The sequence below is a fragment of the Colobus angolensis genome, unplaced genomic scaffold (assembly GCF_000951035.1).
Source record: "Colobus angolensis palliatus isolate OR3802 unplaced genomic scaffold, Cang.pa_1.0 Scaffold234, whole genome shotgun sequence".
NCBI classification, from domain to species: Eukaryota; Metazoa; Chordata; class Mammalia; order Primates; family Cercopithecidae; genus Colobus; species Colobus angolensis.
This window is the reverse complement of record NW_012115533.1, coordinates 2,204,350-2,225,101: the sequence shown is the minus strand read 5'-3', so window position 1 is coordinate 2,225,101 and position 20,752 is coordinate 2,204,350.

Sequence of the window (20,752 nt, the reverse complement as noted above, 5' to 3'; positions counted from 1 at the left end):
TAAAGCAGATTTTTCTTTCATTAAAATGAGGGAATATATCTTGAATATGTTTTAATTACTTAGCATTTGTTTAGTATAATTTTGGTTAAAATTCATATAGGACAAAATGACAGCCATACAATCATCAAAATAATATAAGTAATATGCTGTTGTAAATAAAAGTAATAATACATTTTAGATTTGAGTAAATTTTCTTCTGTTTTGTTCTAAGAAGAGTTGCTTCTACTCAAGTTTTAGGGAGAAGGATTGACTAATTTGTCCCCTGCTATAATCCTTTAATAACAAATGATCATAGAGGAACAGATGAAAGAAGTAGCTTCATGGAACACCCACTGGAGTGGGATAACAGAAGAAAAGAGAACATTTAGAAGCCATAGCAATGGCTGAAAGTCTTCAGTGGATTGACTCCTGGGAAATTCGCCATCTTGGGGCAGAAGGAAGAACAGGAAAATTTACTATTTGACAGTTTTTCTTTCTAGTGTAAGCAGGAAGCTGTTTAAAGCCAAATAACCATAGAGACAGAGGAGTGTAATTGATGAGAGTAAAATTGTAATTAGCTACAGAAACTTGAAAACTAACTTGTGTGTACTTTTGAATTGGTTGTGGTTTTTATTGTCATCTCCCTTAAAAATTTCACATAAATGATGGAATGTAATTGAAGAATGCTATTTGAACAGAATAAATGGAATTCTCAATAGCTGCATATAGTCCTTGGGGTTTGTTTCCTTATTTCATAAATTAAATTTGAGCAAGGAAGAATTCTTATTGATAAAATTGATTTAATAAGCATGAATATAGCCTGTGGTGAAAGGTAGGTGCACATAACACAAAATGTAAAACTGGTGATGCAGGAAAAATGTTTAAATATATACTGAAAATTGAGAACACATTCAAAGTACAATAGTATTTGTTCGGAATTTATATGCGGTTTTGAGCAACAGGTGCAGACATCATAGCATAACAATTGAAAACATTGGCATAGAATGTTGATTCTGTCTAAATATTTTATATACTTATTCACAAATGCTCAATTTCTGCATTCAGTTCTAAAATCATTTCAATCTAAAATGACTTATTAATCATTTTAAAGATATTTTAGCAAAACCGTATTTGCATGTTTTATTTAAACACTTGATTTTATGTTCTTGATGTTATACCTGTATTTCAAACAAGAAATATATTAAACATATTTATTCAGTTCTTCCTTTCCTAATGAACACCAGTTCACAGTTTTGTGTGTGTGTGTGTGTGTGCGCACACGTGTGCGTGTCTTTAAATACAAATGTTTCATGTGTTCTATATTTGTGGGTTTGTTTTTACTTCTGTGATGTCATCAGGTACATACAATGTGATATTCGGATTCCAAAAAGTATTATCACTCTGAATTCTTGTACTTAAACTGCACTGGAATTGCCATTTTCCACTTTTCATTTCTTTCTCCTGAAAGCATCTATATCAATAGCCTTCGACTGGGGGCAACTTTGCCCTCCAGAGAACATTTGGCAATATCTGGAGACATTTTTGTTTTCTCAAATGATACGGGGTGTGCTGCCAGCATCTAGTAGGTAGAATCCAGGGATGCTGCTATACCTACCACAGTACCCAGGACAGGCCCAAAACAAAGAATGATCTGGCCCCAAATGTCAGTAATCTCAATGCTGAGAAATTCTGAAACATGGTATTAAGATTAGAAGATGAAATATTTGATAAATGAATTGAGTATATGATGTGGTTTCTGTCACAGCTGGCCTGTCTAATGGCTAGTCATCCTCATTTCTTCTCTGCTAATTGAATCCAGTCTTCAGTAGCTTGCAAATTGCTTAGCCTAGTGAATAAATTATAACTAGTCTAAACTAATTAGAGCAGCCAGGCCATTCTTCTTTGCTAACTATTGGCTTAAAATAGGATGTAAAAATTTTATTTTAAGAAAGTCTTCTAGAAATTTCCAGGAATATTGGAATCTTTATTCTATCAAAGGAGATAAATTTACAAAGTGAAAATCCTTTTTCTCTTTGTCCTTTTTTTTTTTTAATTATATTCGTGTCCTGGATTTGATTACACAAGGACACTATACCTGAGGCTATAGCAGGATCTTATAACCATGAGGTGGCAAGTCTATATGCCAAATCCAACACTAAGATTTTAGAGTAGAAAGATCCTGGATTCCTATTGTTGACTTCTGTAGCCATCTCAGATTATGTGTGTACAGCGTATTATTAATAGGTAGTTATATGAAGCTGTAGCTGGATGATTGATACCAAACTAACAACTTCTGTTTATAATGAATGAAAAACTACATGAGATACAAAAATAGCTTTTGAATGTATCAGAGAAAAATCCAAGGCATCTACAAATTTAGGGTTCAAGACACCATTAAGAAAGAAAGTTCAATGAGGTTGATCTATTTTTTTTGTTTTTTCTTCATAGAAAATTACTGATAAACTTCATGTGAAATACAACAAAACACTTTGAGTCAAGATTTTGAAAAAAAAGAAAATGGAAATTGTAGAGAAATGGGTCAAATATTCTATGCACAATTCAACCTCCAGATATTTATTAATTCCTAATTGTCATATGGGCTCTGATTAGAGACAGAAAAACTAAACAGAAAGTAGATGATAAGGGGAAACGTTCTAAATTTAGACATTTGCCATGACTGAGAAGTTATAAACTGTTGGGGTGATCAGACCCAACACCAGGTGTGGGGGTTACAAAGTCCAGCAGAGTCAAAGGAATGAGAAAAGACAAGTTGAGAGAGAAAGTGGGACCAGGGGGTCAAAGCTAGTATGGAGGCTGTGAAGGGCCCGGGAGATCTGGGAGCCCATGCTATTTACTGATTATCAAACAAAGAAACAGGTGGTGAGGATGTGGGGGTTGAAAGGAAGCAATGTATCAAGCAAATGAACTACAACTGTGGGGGTTTAGCATTTTCTTGGAAACATATGGCTACTTGAGATAATGGGAGTGCTAGAGGCAAGGAGCCAGCAAGTCTAGCAGACATACAAGCCCTGCTTCAGCTTCTCTCCAAACACTCAGCTTTTCTCCCAATAATAAATGAGTTGAGTCTCAAAAAAAAAAAAAAAAAAAAAAGAAAAAGAATAAAAGAAAAGAAAGGAAGAAAAAGAAAAACAAAACAATAAAAATTTTGGACTTAGCTATGGATTAGAAAACAAAATACCACACGTTCTCACTTCTAAGTGGGAGCTGAATTATGAAAACACATGAATACATAGAGGGGAACAACATACAATTGGGCCTGTTGGAGGTTGGAAGTTGCAAGGAGGGAGAGGATCAGGACAAATAACTGATGGTTACTAGCCTTAATACTAGGGTGATGAAATAATCTGTACAACAAATCTCTGTGACACAAGTTTACCTATGTGAGAAGCCTGCCCACGTGCCATTGCACTTAAAACAAAAGTTTTTTAAAAAACCTTTGGACTTTCATTTAACAATGCAAAATGTCTAAGTCCTAGTACTAAAGGCAAAGTGCAGATATTCCAGTCATTAATAATAATAATAATAGTAATAAATTATTATTTATTTAATCAGAAGATGATGAAGAAAGAGGAAAAGAAGAAAATAAAGAAGAAAAATTTTAAAAAGAAGAAAATGAAGACATGAATCCTCAAATTATCTCAATTTCTCCCTAATCAAGCTTCTCTGTTTATATTCCTTGCCTACTGGGAGAAAAGTAATATTCTCTGAAAGAAAATAGCATCATCCAGAGACTCTATAATTTTTAATCACAACATTCTACATTTAATATCAAATTATCAAGCATGTTATAACAATAATATACTAAAAGCTGAAGTCCAAGAAAAATATTAAGATACAATGAATAAATCTGCAATAATCTAGATAATAGCATTAGTACAAATAAGTTCTTTGGGTTTTTTTTGTTTTGTTTTTTGTTTTTTTGAGACAGAGTCTCACTCTGTCAACAGGCTGGAGTGCAGTGGCATGATCTCAGCTCACTGCAACTTGTTCAAGTGATTCTCCTGCCTCAGCCTCACCAGTAGCTGGAAATACAGACATGTGCCACCATGCCCAGCTAATGTTTGTATTTTTAGTAGACACGAAGTTTCACTATGTTGGCCAGGCTGGTCTACATCTCCTGACCTCATGATCTGTGCCCTTCAGCCTCCCAAAGTGCTGGGATTACCAGCATGAGCCACCAGGCCTGGCCACAAATAAGTTTTAATATATCTGTGACTAACATATGAAAAAGATAAAACAACTTATTAGAGGACTGTAACCTATAATAAAGAAACATATCAAAAAAATATGAGAACTTAAAAGTACTGAGAGGTGACAATGTGCCAGCCGCCCTCACTTGCTCTTGGCACTTCCTACGTCTCCGCATCCACTCTGGCCATGCTTGGGCAGGGGTTGTTTCTGCTGGCGTGGGTTCAGGATGGGCACAGGCTCGGCGGGCCCCACATTCTGCGTGACTGGCTGGCACCTGCTGGGCTTGATTGGAGGCAAGCTCCCTGTGGGCTGCCAGAGTGCCTGGGCTGGGTGCCGCAACAGTCCCGTGGTGAGAGCTGGTGAGGGGTGAAGCTGGCTGGGCTTCTAGGATGGGTGGGAACTTGGAGAACTTTGTGTCTAGCTAAAGGATTGTAAATGCACCAATCAGCACTCTGTGTCTAGCTAAAGGTTTGCAAATGCACCGATTAGCGCTCTGTGTCTAGCTAAAGGTTTATAAATGCACCAGTCAGCACTCTGCGTCTTGCTAATCTAGTGGGAACTTGGAGAACTTTTCTGTCTAGCTAAAGGATTTTAAACACACCAATCAGCCCTCTGTGTCTAGCTAAAGGTTTGTAAATGCACCAATTAGTGCTCTGTGTCTAGCTAATCTAGGGGGGACTTAGAGAACTTTTCTGGCTAGCTAAAGGATTGTAAATGCACCAACCAGCATCCTGTCAAAACGGACCAATCAACTCTCCTCTGTAAAATAGACCAATTGGCTCTCTGTAAAATGGACCAATCAGCTGAATGTGGGTGGGGTCACATAAGGGAATAAAAGTAGGCTGCCCAAGTCAGCAGCCGCAACCCACTCAGGTCACCTTCCATGTTGTGGAAGCTTTGTTCTTTCGCTCTTCCCAATAACTCTTGCTGCTGCTCACTCTTTGGGTCTGCGTCACCTTTATGAGATGTAACACTCACTGTGAAGGTCTGCAGCTTCACTCCTGAAGTCAGCGAGACCAGGAACCCACCAGAAGGAAGAAACTCCGGACACATCTGAACATCAAAAGGAACAATCTCGGGACACACCATCTTTAAGAACTGTAACACTCACTGTGAGTGTCTGCGACTTCTTTCTTGAAGTCAGTGAGACCAAGAACCCACCAATTCTGGACACATTTTGGTGACCCAGATGGGACTATTGCCAAGTGGTGAGACTATCGCCTGTGGCCAAGCGGTGAGTACCATTGGATCCCTTTCACTTGCTATTCTGTCCTATTTTCCCTTAGAATTTTGGGACAAAATACCAGGCACCTGTCAGTCAGTTAAAAGTGACTAGCACAGCCATCGGTCTAAAGACACAGATGTAAGGCTTTCTGAGAAAAGGCTCTCTAACAACCCCTGACACTTTGGAGTTGGGAGCGTTGGTTTGCCTGGAACCAGCTCCTGCCTTTCCTGTACTTCTGGGCTGAGCTGAGGGTCGACAGAGAGGAAAGACATTCAGCTCCGAGATCCTGACAACAAGTTGGTTGACCCTGTGGCCATGAGTGGAACTCTCAAAGTCATGCCGCCCAAGCGAGACTCACCCATCTATCCTATCTACCCTGGCCCTTGCCTCCTGGGTCCTAATGCCTGCCAGACAAACTTCCTCTCGCCTCTGTTCTCCGAGGCTAGTCCCACTTCTAAAAATCACTCCCTGTCTCTGGTGCTTTTCTAGTTTCTCCTATAAGAATGATTTCTAGTATAAACTCCAGGACTCTGATACTTTATTTAGGAACCTGGGCTCACCAATAAGAAAGACATAATTTTTGCCCAAAGCCCCATTGTTGGGGGTACCATCTGGAATTATAGGATCCCACCTCAGACTAGCAGGCATAAGAAAAGCTATTCCTGAAGCTAGGATATGGGGAGCATCAGAAATTTTCTCCTTCCTATTCATATAAGTGAAGACAAAAGGTGTCACTCTTCCAACCCTGGAGATCCCTTCCCTCCCTCAGGGTACGGCCCTCCACTTCATTTTTGGGGCATAACATCTTCATAGGACACGGCTAAGTAAGGGCCCAATACTAACAGCTGAATGCTTAGAACTCCAACAGGTTTTTGAGAATACATCAGTAAGGACCACTAAATACCATTTTTCTCGGTCCTCTCTGTGGCCTAGGAGGACAGGCAAGGGTGCAGGTTTTCAAGAATGTGTCGGTAAGGGCCACTAAATCCGACCTTCCTCGATCCTCCTTGTGGTCTGGGAGGAAAGCTAGTGTTTCTGCTGCTGTGTTGGTGAGCGCAACTATTCCGATCAGTAGGGTCCAGGGACCATTGTGGGTTTTTGGGCAGGGGTTGTTTCTACTGCTGCATCAGTGAGTGCAACTATTCTGATGAACAGGGGTCCAGGTACTGTTATGGGTTCTTGGACAGGAGGAGAAACAAAACAAACCAAAACTATGGGCGGTTTTGTCTTTCAGAGGGAAAAACTCAGGCATCAACAGGTTCATCCTTGAAATGCATCCTAAGCCATTAGGACCAATTTGACCCACAAATCCTGAAAAAGAGGTAGCTTATTTTTTTCTGCACTATGACTTGGCCCCAATATTCTCTCCCTGATGGGGAAAAATGGCCAACTGAGGGAAGTATAAATTACAATACTGTACTGCAGCTTGACCTTTTCTGTAAGAGAGAAGGCAATTGGAATGAAATACCTGGTGTCCAAGCTTTCCTTTCATTGAAGGAGAATACACAACTATGCAAAGCTTGCAATTTACATCCCATAGGAGGACCTTTCAGCTTACCCCCATATCCTATACCCCTAGCCTCCCTATAGCTCCCCTTCCTATTAATGATAAGTCTCCTCAAATCTCCCCCACCCAGAAGGAAATAAGCAAAGAAATCTCCAAAGGGCCACAAACTCACCAGGCTATCGGTTATGTCACCTTCAAGCTATAGGGGGAGGGGAATTTGACCCAACCCGGGTACATGTCCCCTTCTCCCTCTCTGATTTAAAGCAGATCAAGACAGACCTGGGGAAGTTTTCAGATGATCCTAATAGGTACCTATATGTCCTACAAGGTGTAGGGCAAACCTTCCATCTCACTTGGAGAGACATCATGCTATTGTTAGATCAAACCCTGACCTTCAATGAAAAGAATGCAGCTTTAGCTGCAACCCAAGAGTTTGGGGATACCTGGTATCTTAGTCAAGTAAATGATAGAATGACAGCTGAAGAAAGGGACAAATTCCCTACCAGTCAGCAAGCAGTCCCCAGTATGGATCCCTACTGGGACTTCGGCTCAAATCATGGGGACTGGAGTCGTAAACATCTGTCGACCTGTGTTCTAGAAGGACTAAGGAGAACTAGGAAAAGACCCATGAATTATTCAATGATGTCCACCATAACTCAGGAAAAGGAAGAACATCCTTCTGCCTTCCTCGAGCAGCTACAGGAGGCCTTATGAAAATATACTCCCTGGTCGCCTGACTCCCTCGAGGATCAACTGATTCTAACAGATAAGTTTATTACCCAATCAACTGCAGATATCAGGAGAAAGCTCCAAAAGCAAACCCTGGGCCCTGAACAAAATCTAGAGGCATTATTAAACCTGGCAACCTTGGTGTTCTGTAATAGGGACCAAGAGGAATAGGCCCAAAAGGAAAAGCGAGATCAGAGGAAGACTACAGCCTTAGTCATGGCCCTCAGACAAGCAAACCTTGGTGGTTCAGAGAGGACAGAAAATGTAGCAGGCCAGTCACACGGTAGGGCTTGTTACCAGTGTGGTTTGCAAGGATACTTTAAAAAAGATTGTCCAACGAGAAACAAGCCACTCCCTCATCCATGTCCACTATGCTGGGACAATCACTGGAAGGTATACTGTCCCAGAGGACAAAGCTTCTCTGGGTCAGAAGCCCCCAACCAGATGATCCAACAACAGGTCTGAGGGTACTCGGGGCAGGCGCTAGCTCATGTCATCACCTTCACTGAGCCCCGGGTATGCTTAACCATTGAGGGCCAGGAAATTGCCTTCCTCCTGGACACTGGCACAGCCTTCTCAGTGTTAATCTTCTGTCCTGGACGACTGTCCTCAAGGTCCGTTACTATCCGAGGAATCCTGGGACAGCCTGTAAGCAGGTATTTCTCCCACCTCAGTTGTAATTGGGAGACTTTGCTCTTTTCACATGTCTTTCTTGTTATGCCTGAAAGTCCCACACCCTTATTAGGGAGGGATATATTAGCCAAGGTTGGAGCTATTATCTACATGAATATGGGGAACAAGTTACTCATTTGTTGTCCCCTGCTTGAAGAGGGAATCAACCCTGAAGTCTGGACATTGGAAGGGCAATTTGGAAGGGCAAAAAATGTCCGCCCAGTCAAAATCAGGCTAAAAGACACCACCACTTTTCCTTATCAAAGGCAATATCCCTTAAGGCCTGAAATTCATAAAGGATTACAGGATATTGTTAAATATTTAAAAGCTCAAGGCTTAGTAAGGAAATGCAACAGTCCCTGCAACACCCCAATTCTAGGAGTACAAAAACTGAACGGTCAGTGGAGACTAGTGCAAGATCTTACACTCATCAATGAGGCATATAATTCCTCTATATCCAGTTGTACCCAAGACCTATACCCTGCTCTCTCAAATAGCATAGGAAGCAGAATGGTTCACGGTTCTGAACATCAAGGATGCCTTCTTCTGTATTCCCCTGCGCTCTGACTCCCAGTTTCTCTTTGTCTTTGAGGATCCCACAGACCACACGTCTGTGGGAAAGAGAGAGGAAGAAACTCTGAAACAAAGAGAAGGAGACAGAGGAAGAGACAGAGAGACAGAAAGTTAAAGAAGGAAAGAGAGGAAGAGACAAAGAGGGAGTCAGAGAGAAAGAGAGAAAGAGCAACGAAGAAGTTGAAGAGATAGAAAGAGAGAGATAGAAACAGTAAAGAAACAACAGTGTACCCTATTCCTTTAAAAGCCAGAGTAAACTTCTGTCTACCCAGCCAAGGTTTATGTGGAATGTTGACCTATATCTGCCTCCCCACTAACTGGACCGGCACCTGCACCTTAGTCTTTCCAAGTCCCAACATTAATATTGCCCTAGGAAATCAGACCCTGTCAGTACCTCTCAAAGCTCAAGTCCGTCAGCACAGAGCCATACAACTAATACCCCTACTTAGAGGGTTAGAAACAGCTACTGCTACAGGAACCAGAATATTCAGTTTATCTACTTCATTATCCTACTACTATACACTCTCAAAGGATTTCTCAGACACTTTGCAAGAAATAATGAAATCTATCCTTACTGTACAATTCCAAATAGACTCTTTAGCAGCAGTGACTCTCCAAAACCGCTGAGGCCTAGACCTCCTCACTGCTGAGAAAGGAGGACTCTGCACCTTTTTAGGGGAAGAGTGTTGTTTTTACACTAACCAATCAGGGATAGCATGAGATACCGCCTGGCATTTACAAGAAAAGGCTTCTGAATCAGACAACACCTTACACATTCTTATATCAACCTCTGGAGTTGGGCAACATGGCTTCTCCCCTTTCTAGGTCCCATGGCAGCCAAGTTGCTGTTACTCGCCTTTGGGCCCCGCATTTTCAACCTCTTTGTTAAATTTGTTAAATTTGTTTCCTCTAGAATCAATGCCATCAAGCTACAGATCGTCTTACAAATGGAATCCCAAATGAGTCCAACTAACAACTTCTACTGAGGACCCTTGGTCTGACCCACTGGCCCTTTCACTGGCCCAGAGAGCTCCCTGCTAGAGGACATTACCTCTGCAGGGCCCCTTCTTTACCTCTATCCAACAGGAAGTAACTACAGTGGTCATTGGCCAAATTCCCAACAGCAGGTGGGGTGTCCTGTTTAGAGGGGTGATTGAGAGGTGACAACATGCCAACAGCCCTCACTCGCAGACTTCCTTGGCCTCAGCATCTGCTCTGACCACACTTGAAAAGCACTTCAGCCTGCTACTGTTGCTGTGGGGCCCCTCTCTGGGGCTGGCTGAGATTGCAGCCAGCTCCCTCTGCTTGCTGAGAGGTGTGGAGGGAGAGGCGCTGGCGTGAGCCAGGGCTGCACATGGTGATTGAGGGCTGGCCTTGGTTCCTGGTGGGTTCAGTCTTGGGGGGCCTTGCATTCTGCGTGGCCAGCTGGTGCCTGCTGGGCTTGATTGGGAGACGAGCTCCCTCTGGGCTGCCAGAGTCCAGGGCTGGGTGCTGCAGAGTCCCAAGGCAAGTGCTGATGAGAATTGAAGCCGGATGGGTTTCTGGGATGGGTGGAGACTTGGAGAACTTTTTTGTATAGCTAAAGGATTGTAGACACACCAATCAGCACTCTGTGTCTAGCTAAAGGTTTGTAAACACACCAATGGACACTCTGTGTCTAGCTAATCTACTGGGGACTTGGAAAACTTTTCTGTCTAGCTAAAGGATTGTAAATGCACCAATCACACTCTGTGTGGAGCTAAAAGTTTGTAAATGCATCAATCACACCCTGTCAAAACGGACCAATCAGCTGTCTGTAAAATGGACCAATGGGCAGGATGTGGGTGGGGTCAGATAAGGAAATAAAAGGAGGCTGCCTGAGCCAGCAGCTGGCAACCCACTGTAGTCACCTTTCACTGTGTGGAAGCTTCGTTGTTTTGCTCTTGGCAATACATTTCTTGCTGCTCACTCTTTGGGTCATTGCTGCTTTTATGAACTGTAACACTCACCGCGAAGATTTGCAGCCTCACTTCTGAAGTCGGTGAGACCATGAATCCACCAGAAGGAATAAACTCCAGACTCGTCGGAACATCAGAAGGAACATACTCCAGACACACCATCTTTAAGAACTGTAACGTTTACCGTGAGGGTCCACGTCTTCATTCTTGAAGTCAGTGAGACGAAGAACCCTCCAGTTCTGGACACAGTACAATAACTAAAATAATATATGAATTAAAAGCGTTTGTATATGGCCAGAAAGTGGTTTAGTGTTCCGAAAGATGAAAATTTAATACATGTAGAACAATGCAATTTGTAGTGCATAGAAAAAAGGGTTAATAAATCCAAAGAAAATACATGAAATGCAATACAAGTTACGAAAAAAAGTATTACTGTACATTCAGTACGGAAGTTACAAAGAATGAAGCAAAAGCAATATTTGAAGAGATACAGTCTAAGAATTTACAGAAATGATAGATTATATCAAGCCACAAATTCAAGACTTGCTTTTAACACTCAAAATGATTTAAAAAATTAAAAACCCTATGAATATTGTAATAAAACTTTTTAACTATCAAGGAAAGGGGCATCAGGGTAATGTTCAAAGCAACACCAAATTAAAAAGATACATTCCTTTAAAAGGAAGAGCAATGAGTCTGACGATTGTTTTATCATCACAAACAATGGGAGACAAATGACTTTGGGATCACATCTAAAAAGTGTAGAAAAAAAGAAACTGTCAATCTAGATAGAATTTAATACACAGCAAAAATATCTTTTTAAAATGAAGATTAAATATATATTTTTGCAGAAAAATAACTCTAATACATCCAAGAAGATAATAAAACCTTTTCTAAATTTGTATCTCTTGCAACAGCAGACTTAGAATGTATGAAACAAAACAAGCATCATTTAAAAGAAAAAAAAGTTGCATTTATAACTGAAGCTGAATATCTTGAAACATAAATTTCCATAACAAAAAATCTTACAATAAATGAGGAGCTATAGAAGAGATTTGAACCATACAACCAACAACATTTACGCAACTGGTTTAAATGGAACATTGTACTCAGAAATCACAGAATATATTATTCTTTCAAATCTCAAAAAGATCACGTAAAAACTCTTACAAATAAAAGATAATAAAGACAACCAATACAAAGCGGGAAAATACTTAAAGAAAAACTTCACAGAAATACTACAATGTCAAGTATCATATAAACATATACTCAACTCTTTATTAAAGTCCAAATCCATAATGAAATTCCATTATGCTTTTTCTAGAATAGCTAAAGTTAAAAAGACAGATATTCGAAATAAATGATTGGCATTATGAAGTAACTATAGCATAAGCCTGCATGAAGTAAAATTGGTTCAGATAAACTAAAGCAAACAAACCAAAACAAACAAAAAACACTGCCAAAAACTCTTTAGCTTTAGCTTGTAATGCTGAATATATGCAAAACCTAAGATTCAGTGATTCCGTTCATGGGTTTATATTCAACGTAAGTATACCCACATAAACAACAACAACAACATGTATACAAATATGTAAACATTATTAGCAATAGACTCAACCTGAAAATAACCCCATGTACTTTTAAAATTTGATATATTGATTCTGGTTTTGTCTTCCATTACCGCCACTTTCTGAGCTCCTTTCCCTCTTCCTTGTGTTGCTAATCATGTGGGCTTATTTTTACTATCAAATTATTCAGATGAGTTAATATGACCCGAGAAAAGCCAGAAACCTGTATAGTATACCACAGATGCTGTTAATAAGTAGCATCAAAAGTAGAATGGATAAATATACTGTACTACTTTCATAGAACGACATATTATACAACAGTTAAATGAACAAATTGCTGCTACATACAGGAACATAGATGGAACTTCTAGACATTATATTTGAATGAAAGAATCTAAAAACAAAAAAATTTAAAAAACATATTCATCTTATTTATAAACATTCAAAACAGACAAAACGAATACACATTTTTAATTGTATTTTAATAACAGAATTCAGAATAGGATTTATCTTTTTAGGATTACAGTGGGATGGGTAGCTGAAGGAAGCTTCAGAAATGTCAGTATTAGTCTACATTTTGATATGGGTACACAAACATTCATTTTGTAAAAATATATCAAGCTGTAGTCTCGAGATTTGTGCATTTTACTTATATACACATTATTATTCAATTTAATGATTACATCAACATATTTATAAATTTTATGTAACTTTTTTTCATAACTTTCCAGCATATAGATATTGAATAGCATATTAGTAGCAATGCTATTGTGTGCAGTGTTAAATTCTAGAAGTCAACTTTTCATGGAGGTAACATGTTTATGTCTTTATTTTAGACAGTTAAATCATTTGTCTGTGCAATGGATTGCATGGTGCAATTTTTCTGGCAGAGGAATTACTTGGAGATTGATCTCATTGATAGTTCAATGATTCCCTTGTAAAATTAACAATGACTTATTTCTCAGTTTGAAATAATAGGGTGATTTACTTTGTAAATGTCCCTCAGCTAAACATCACCTAGGAACTTCTATTGTTGAATAAATTGAGTTTACTATTGATAGCAGTGAGGGAGAATATACACCATAGAGAACCATGGGGCATCCCAGGAGGATAGTATTAAAAATAACTTGTTATAGAATTTTTGATTTGGTTGGATAAATTTGGGGGTTTTCTGTTGACTGGGTGTTGTCAGAAAGTGGCTTCAACTTTATAACCAGGCATTCAATAAATCTAATCTATAGGGAGGGGTAATCAGAACAAGAATAAACCTGCGATTACATGAGAAGTAGCAGTCACTACTTTAGTGAGAGAAAGGAATGTTTGGTATTTTATGGGCTGCACAGTGATCTCATTTTTTCTCACTTTTTCATGATTACAGAGTAACCTCATTTGCTATAGCTGTTCTGTAATATCGTTTATGTCCAACAGTAGAACAATATGATATACCTGTAAGCCTCGTATCACTTTGGAATAACAATAACCTGTGGGTGCTAGATCAGTTTATAATAATATATTCAGTGTTGAGATCTAGCTGTGAGGACAGTTCTCCAACATCAGGGACTCTTATTATCAGTATCTATGGTATACCATACAGATTTCTGTTTTTTATAGGGTCATGTTAACTCATTCGATTAATTTGATAGTAAAAATAAGCCCACATGATTAGTAACAAAAGGAAGAGGGAAAGGAGTTCAGAAAGTGACAGTAATAGAAGACAAAACCAGAATCAATATATCAAATTTTAAGAACCGAGATAATATTGATATACATATAGGTATAGATATAATGAGAAAAAACAATTATGTCTGCACTCTTCACTCTATATAAAAGTGGGACCAACATTTTGTTTGTAAAGAACAGTGGAAAGAAGATATATTGTATTCATCCACAGAAAGTCATAATGGAGAGATCTACTAGGAAAGGTGGACAGAGCAGCAATAGAACAGGGGACAGGAAAACATTCTCAAGATAGAGCTGCTAATTTAGGGGCACTCATTTTGAGGAAAAGAGTTTCCATCTAGTTTCAGTTTAGCATAACATCATAGAGCCAACCAAATTTGCAAGTCCATGTTGATTTGGAAAAACTAATATATGACTAAACTTCGTAAATTAAAAACAAAAGGGATCTTTTCCAACTGTTTGAACCTTTTAAGTATGATATTTTCATAAGAAGTAATAGAAAGCATAGGGATAACTGAGATTGATATTTTCACTGCAGTAGAATTGGTTTTTTAAAGTTAGATTAAATATGATTTGGAAAAGTAGGGTTATCTTTATTTAGAAAACTAAAATGTTTGTTTTACTCTAGGTTGAAAGCAAAATAATATCTGTAACTTATGTATTTCATGATTTTTAGTACAAAAATACCAAAATGTTCTGTCAAAATAAAATAAAATGTTCTCAAAAATAAAATGTTCTGTCACTAAGCAATTCACGAATAGCACTATTAATTTTGTTGCCACCTTTATATAGCATTGGCATCACACCAGTATTTCAGCCTTTTCTCTTCTTTTCCAACTTTTATTTTAGATAAAAGGGTTATATGTGCCAATTTGTTACATGGGAATGTTGCATGCTGCTGATGTTTGGATTACAGATCCCCTCACCCAGGTAGTGAGGATAGTACCTGATAGGTAGTTTTTTAACCACCCCTTACCTTTTTGAAATTGATAGTCTTTATTGTTCCCATATGTATGTCTGTGTGTGCTTAATGCTTAGCTCCCACTTATGCATGAAAACATGTAGTATTTGGTTTTCTGTTCCTGTATAACTTTGCTTAGGATTATGGCCTCCAATTCCATCGATGTTGCTTCAAATTACATGGCTTCATTCTTTTTTATGGCTTCTTGGTATTCCACAGTTTATATGTACCACATTTTCTTTATCCAGTCTACTGTTAATTGGCACCTGGGTTGATTCCATGTTTCTTGCTATTGCGACTATCACACTGATGAACATATGAATGCCTGTGTCTTTTTGGTGGAATGATTTATTTTCTATTGGGTATATAGTCTATCATAGGATTGCTGGGTCAAATGGTAGCTGTTTTAAGTTCTTTGAAAAATAACCAGAGTGCTTTCTAGAGTGGCAGAACTAATTTACACTCCCACCAACAGATTGTGTTTCCTGTTCTCTGAAGCTTCATCAGCATCCTTCACTTTTTCAGTAATAGTAATAGTAATCCTTCACTTTTCAGTAATAGCCATTATGACTTGTGTGAGATGGTATATCTCACTGCAGTTTTCCTTTGTATTTCTCTGATGGTTAGTGATGCAGAGCATTTTTTCATATGTTTGTTAGTCACTAGTGTGTCTTTTTATAAGCAGTGTCTGTTCACGTCCTTTGCTTTGATTTCAATAGGGTTATTTGTGTTTTGCTTGTTGATTTGTTTCCGTTTCCTATAGGTTCTAGACATAAGGCCCTTGTTAGATGCATAGTTTACCAATATCTTCTCCCATTCTGTAGGTTAGCTGTTTGCCCTGTTGATAGTTTCTTTTGCTGAGCAGATACTCTCTAGTTTGATAAGGCTCTACTTGTCTATTTTGTTGTTGTTGCTGCAATTGCTTTTGAGGACTTAGCCAAAAATTATTTGCCAATGCCAATGTTGAGTACAGTATTTCCTCTGTAGTCTTCCAGGATTTTATAGTTTGAGGTCCTAAATATTTAATCCATTTTGAGTTAATTTTTGTACACATTGAAATAAAAGGGTCCACTTAAATGTTCTGAATATATCTAGACACTTAGCACCATTTATTGAATATGGAGCCATTATATCATTAATTGTTTTTGTCAGTCTTCTCAAGGATCAGACGGTTGTAGGTGTGCGGCTTTATTTCTGAGCTTTCTGTTATGTCATTTTAGTCTATGTGTCTGTTTTTGTACCAGTAACAAGGTGTGTTGGTTACTGTGGCCTTACAGTGTAGTTTGAAGTCAGATACTATGATGTCTCTGGCTTTGTTCTTTTTGATTAGAAGTGCTTGGCTTTTCGGGCTCTTTTGGGGTTTCATATTGAATTTTAGAATAGTTTTCTTCTAATTCTGTTAAGAATAATGTTGGTAGTGTGAGAGGAATAGTATTAAGTTCATAAATTGCTTTAGGCAGTATGGTCATTTTTATGATATCGATTATTCCAATCCATGAACATAGAATTTTTTTTTTTTCATATACTTGTACCATCTCTGATTCCTTTCAGGAGTGTTTTGCAATTCTAATTATAGAGATTTTTCTCCTCATTGGTTAGCTATATTCCTAGGTATTTCATTTTCATTGTGGCTATTGTAAATGGGATTGTATTCTTGATTTTACTCTCAGCCTGGACATTGTTGTTGTGTAGAAATACTACTTATTTTTCACATTGATTCAAAATTTGATGAAAGTTGCTCATCAATTCTAGAAACTTTCTAGCATAGTCTTTAAGATTTTCTAGTTATAGAAACATATTTTTAGTGAGGAGAGATAGTTTAACATATTCTTTTCATGTTTGGATGCCTTTTAATTATTTATCTTGCTTAATTGTACTGCCTAGGACTTCTAGTGCTATGTAGAATAGGAATCATGAGAGTGGGTGTCCCTTGTGTTGTTTCAGTTCTTAAAGGGAATAGTTCAAGCTTTTGGCTATTCAGTGTAATGTTGGCTATAGGTTTTTCATAGATGACTCTTACAACTTTGAGCTATGTCCCTTTGATGCCTAGTCTGATGAGGGTTTTTATCAAGAAGGGCTATTGGACTTTATTGAAACATTTTTATGCATCTATTGAGATGATCATGTGTGTTTTGCTTTTTATTCTTTTTATGTGGTGAATCACATGTACTGATTTCTGTATGTTAAGCCAGCTTTGTATTCCAGAAATAAAACCTACTTGATTGTGGTGTATTAACGTTTTGATATGCTACTGGATTTGATTTGTTAGTACTTTTTGTTGAGGATTTGTGTGTCTACTAGGTTGTTGCAAAAGTTATTGTGATTTTTATCATTGCAAGTAATAGCAAAAACTGGCTGGGCGTGATGGCTAACACCTGTAATCCCAGCACTTTAGCAGGCCGAGATGGGTGGATCACTTGAGGTCAGGAGTTTGAGTCTAGCCTGGCCAAACTGGTGAAACCCCATCTCTACTAAACACACACACACACACACACAAATTAGCTGAACATGGTGCACTCACTTGTACTCCCAGTTACTTGGGAGGCTGAGGCAGGAAAGTCTCTTGAACCTGGGAGGCAGAGGTCGCAGTGAGTTGAGATCATGCCACTGCACTCCAGCCTGGGTAACAGAGGGAGACACCATCTCAGAAGAGGAGAAGAGAGGAGAGGAGAGGAGAGGAGAGGAGAGGAGAGGAGAGGAGAGAAAAGAAAAAAAGTAATAGCAAAAACTACAAATACTTTTGCACCAACTTCATATATTCTTGAGGGAAATTGGTCTGAAGTTTTCTTTTTTCACTGTATTTCTGCCATATATTGGTATCACGTTGATGCTACCTTCATAGAATAAGTTGGGGGTAGCCCCTCCTCTTTGATATTTTGGAACAGCTTCAGTGGAATTGGTATCAGTTCTTTGTATGTCTGCTTGAATTGGACTGTGAATTCATCTGATTCAGGGCTTTTATTTTGGTTGATAGGTTCTTCATTATCAATACAATTTTAGAACATTTCCTTTTAAATCCTTTCAATTTCACTTATCATGGCAAAAGGCCATTGATCAGTGGCATAAACTCTGTATGAAACTAGTACATACCTGGCATCTTAACTGTGGGTGAACAGAATTGATTTTAAACTTAAGTCACTAATGGTGGCATTGGTGACAAAGTGAGTTGCGAATACACAGCAAAATGCCAATACCAGATTGAGAAAAGACTGATGTATTTAAAGTCCCATCCTGTAAAGTTGCTAACTGAAAGGATCCAGTTGTTCACAGGAAAAGGCTTTTAGCACTATTGTCACAAGAATAGGACATGTTAGGGAAATTCTGTGAAAAAGAAGAGCTTCACAAATTAAAGATGTTCAATGCTTTATATCTTCCTAAAACATAAGAAAAACATAAGTAGAATACACAGAAATATTAGGTATATCATTTATACCTATATTTGATTTTTAATTTTAAAAGTTGAATCATAATGAAGAAATATTGGTTCCAGAATATAACAATAGTCCAAAATCCAATAAGGCAGTCATTAAACTTTAAAGTTCCAAAATGATCTCTCCTGTGACTCCATGTCTCACATCCAAGTCACACTGAAGCAAGAGGTGGACTCCCACAGCCTTGGGCAGCTACACCTCTGTGGCTTTGCAGGGGTACAGTCACCCTCTCAGCTGCTTTCACTGACTGGCATTGAGTGTCTGCAGTTTTTCCATGCGCACAGTGCTAGCTGTTGGTGCAGCTACCATTCTGGGATCTGGAGGACAGTGGCCCTCTTCTCACAGCTCAACTAGGCACTGCTCCAGTGGGGACTCTATACAGGGTCTCTGACCCACATTTCCCTTCTGCAGTGCCCTAGCAGAGGTTCTCTATGAGGTCTCTGCCCCTGCAGCAAACTTATGCCTGGACACCCAGGCATTTCCATACATCCTCTAAAATCTAAACAGAGGTTCTAAATCCTCATTTCTAGATTTCTGTGCACCCACAGGCTTAACACCACTTGGAAGCTGCCAAGGACTGGGGTTTGTACCCTCTGAGGCAATGACCCAAGGTTTACCTGGCCCCTTTTATCCATGGCTGACACTGAAGCAGCTGGGATGCAGGACCCCATGTTCTGAGACTGCACAGAGTTGGGGGACCATGGGCCTGCCTACAAAACCATTTTTCCTTCCAAGGCATCGGGACCTGTAATGGGAAGGCTGCCACCAAAATCTCTGACATGCCCTGAAGACATTTCCCCATTGTCTTGACGATTAACATTCATTTCCTCATTACTTAGGCAAATTTATGAAGCAGGCTTGAATTTATCCCATGAAAATGGGTTTTTCTTTTCTGTGGCATTGTCAGGCTGCAAATTTTTCAAACTTTTATACTTTGCTTCCTCTTGAATGCTTTGCTGCTTAGAAATTTCTTCCACCAGATATGCAAAATCATCTCTCTCAAGGTCAAAGTTCTGCAAATCTCTAGGGCAGGGGCAAAATTCTGCCTGTCTCTTTGCTAAAGCATAGCAAGAGTAACCTTTGTTCCATTTTCCCAATAAGTTCCTCATCTCCATCTGAGACCACCTCAGCCTGGACTTCATTATCCACATCACTGTCAGCCTTTTGGTCAAAGGCATGAAACAAGTCTCTAGGAAATTCCAAATTTTCCCACATCTTCCTGTCTTCTTCAGAGCCCTCCAAACTGTTTCAACCCCTGTTCATTACCCAGTTCCAATGTTGCTTTCACATTGTTGGATATATTTACTTATGTTTATATCTATCATTTCTGACTGCCTGAGTAAAAGTATCACTTGGTATGTAAGCATATTTATCAAATACAAGGAAGCATCCCAGGAAACTGAAGAAAATTTCTTATTGAATATTAATTTTATCATTGGTGTTTGTATTATTGTATCAGATTTAGAGGTTTTCCTGAGCAGAGATTGGGTTTATGCAAATATATACAGGGCCTAGTAGGTAACTTAAATGTACAAACAGAGAGGTGTCTGAGAATATCAGTGTAGGAGATATTGTCAAGCTGGAAAACTAACATGCCCCATCTTTGTAAGGGCTATGTCTGTTATTTAGTTTCAGCTTAGAGATACATAAAGTATCAGTTCAATGTTGGTAGATTTTTGTATTTTTGTAAAGAAAAAGCTATAAATCAAATATTTAACTGTAATTTTCCTATTCTTAAATGGTGACCCTCCCTTGCTCACTACATATCTGTCTGTCTATCTATCTATCTATCTATCCACGCAAACACTCATAAGAGTGTATATTAGTCCATTCTCACATTGCTAAAAGAAAATACCTAAGATTGAGAAATTTATAAAGGATAGATGTTTAATTGACTCATAATTCAGCATCACTGCAGAGGTCTCAGGAAATTTATCATCATGGCAGAAGGCAAATGGGTATCAAGGCACCTTCTTTACAAGGCAGCAGGAGGAGAAGTGCTGAGCGAAAGGGGAAGACCCCTTTATGAAGCCATCAGATCTCGTGAGAACTCACTCACTAGTTCAGGAACAGCATGGAGAAACTGCCCCCATGATGCAATTACCTCTACCTGGTATCTCTCTTAAACATGGGTGTTATGAGGATTATGGGGATTATAATTCAAGATGATATTTGGGTGGGGACACAAAGCATAACCATATTATTCAATGACAATATGTACTATTTAGAAGTCTCCCGAGAAACAAAACCAAATTAAAAAGAGAAAGAGAGAGAAAAA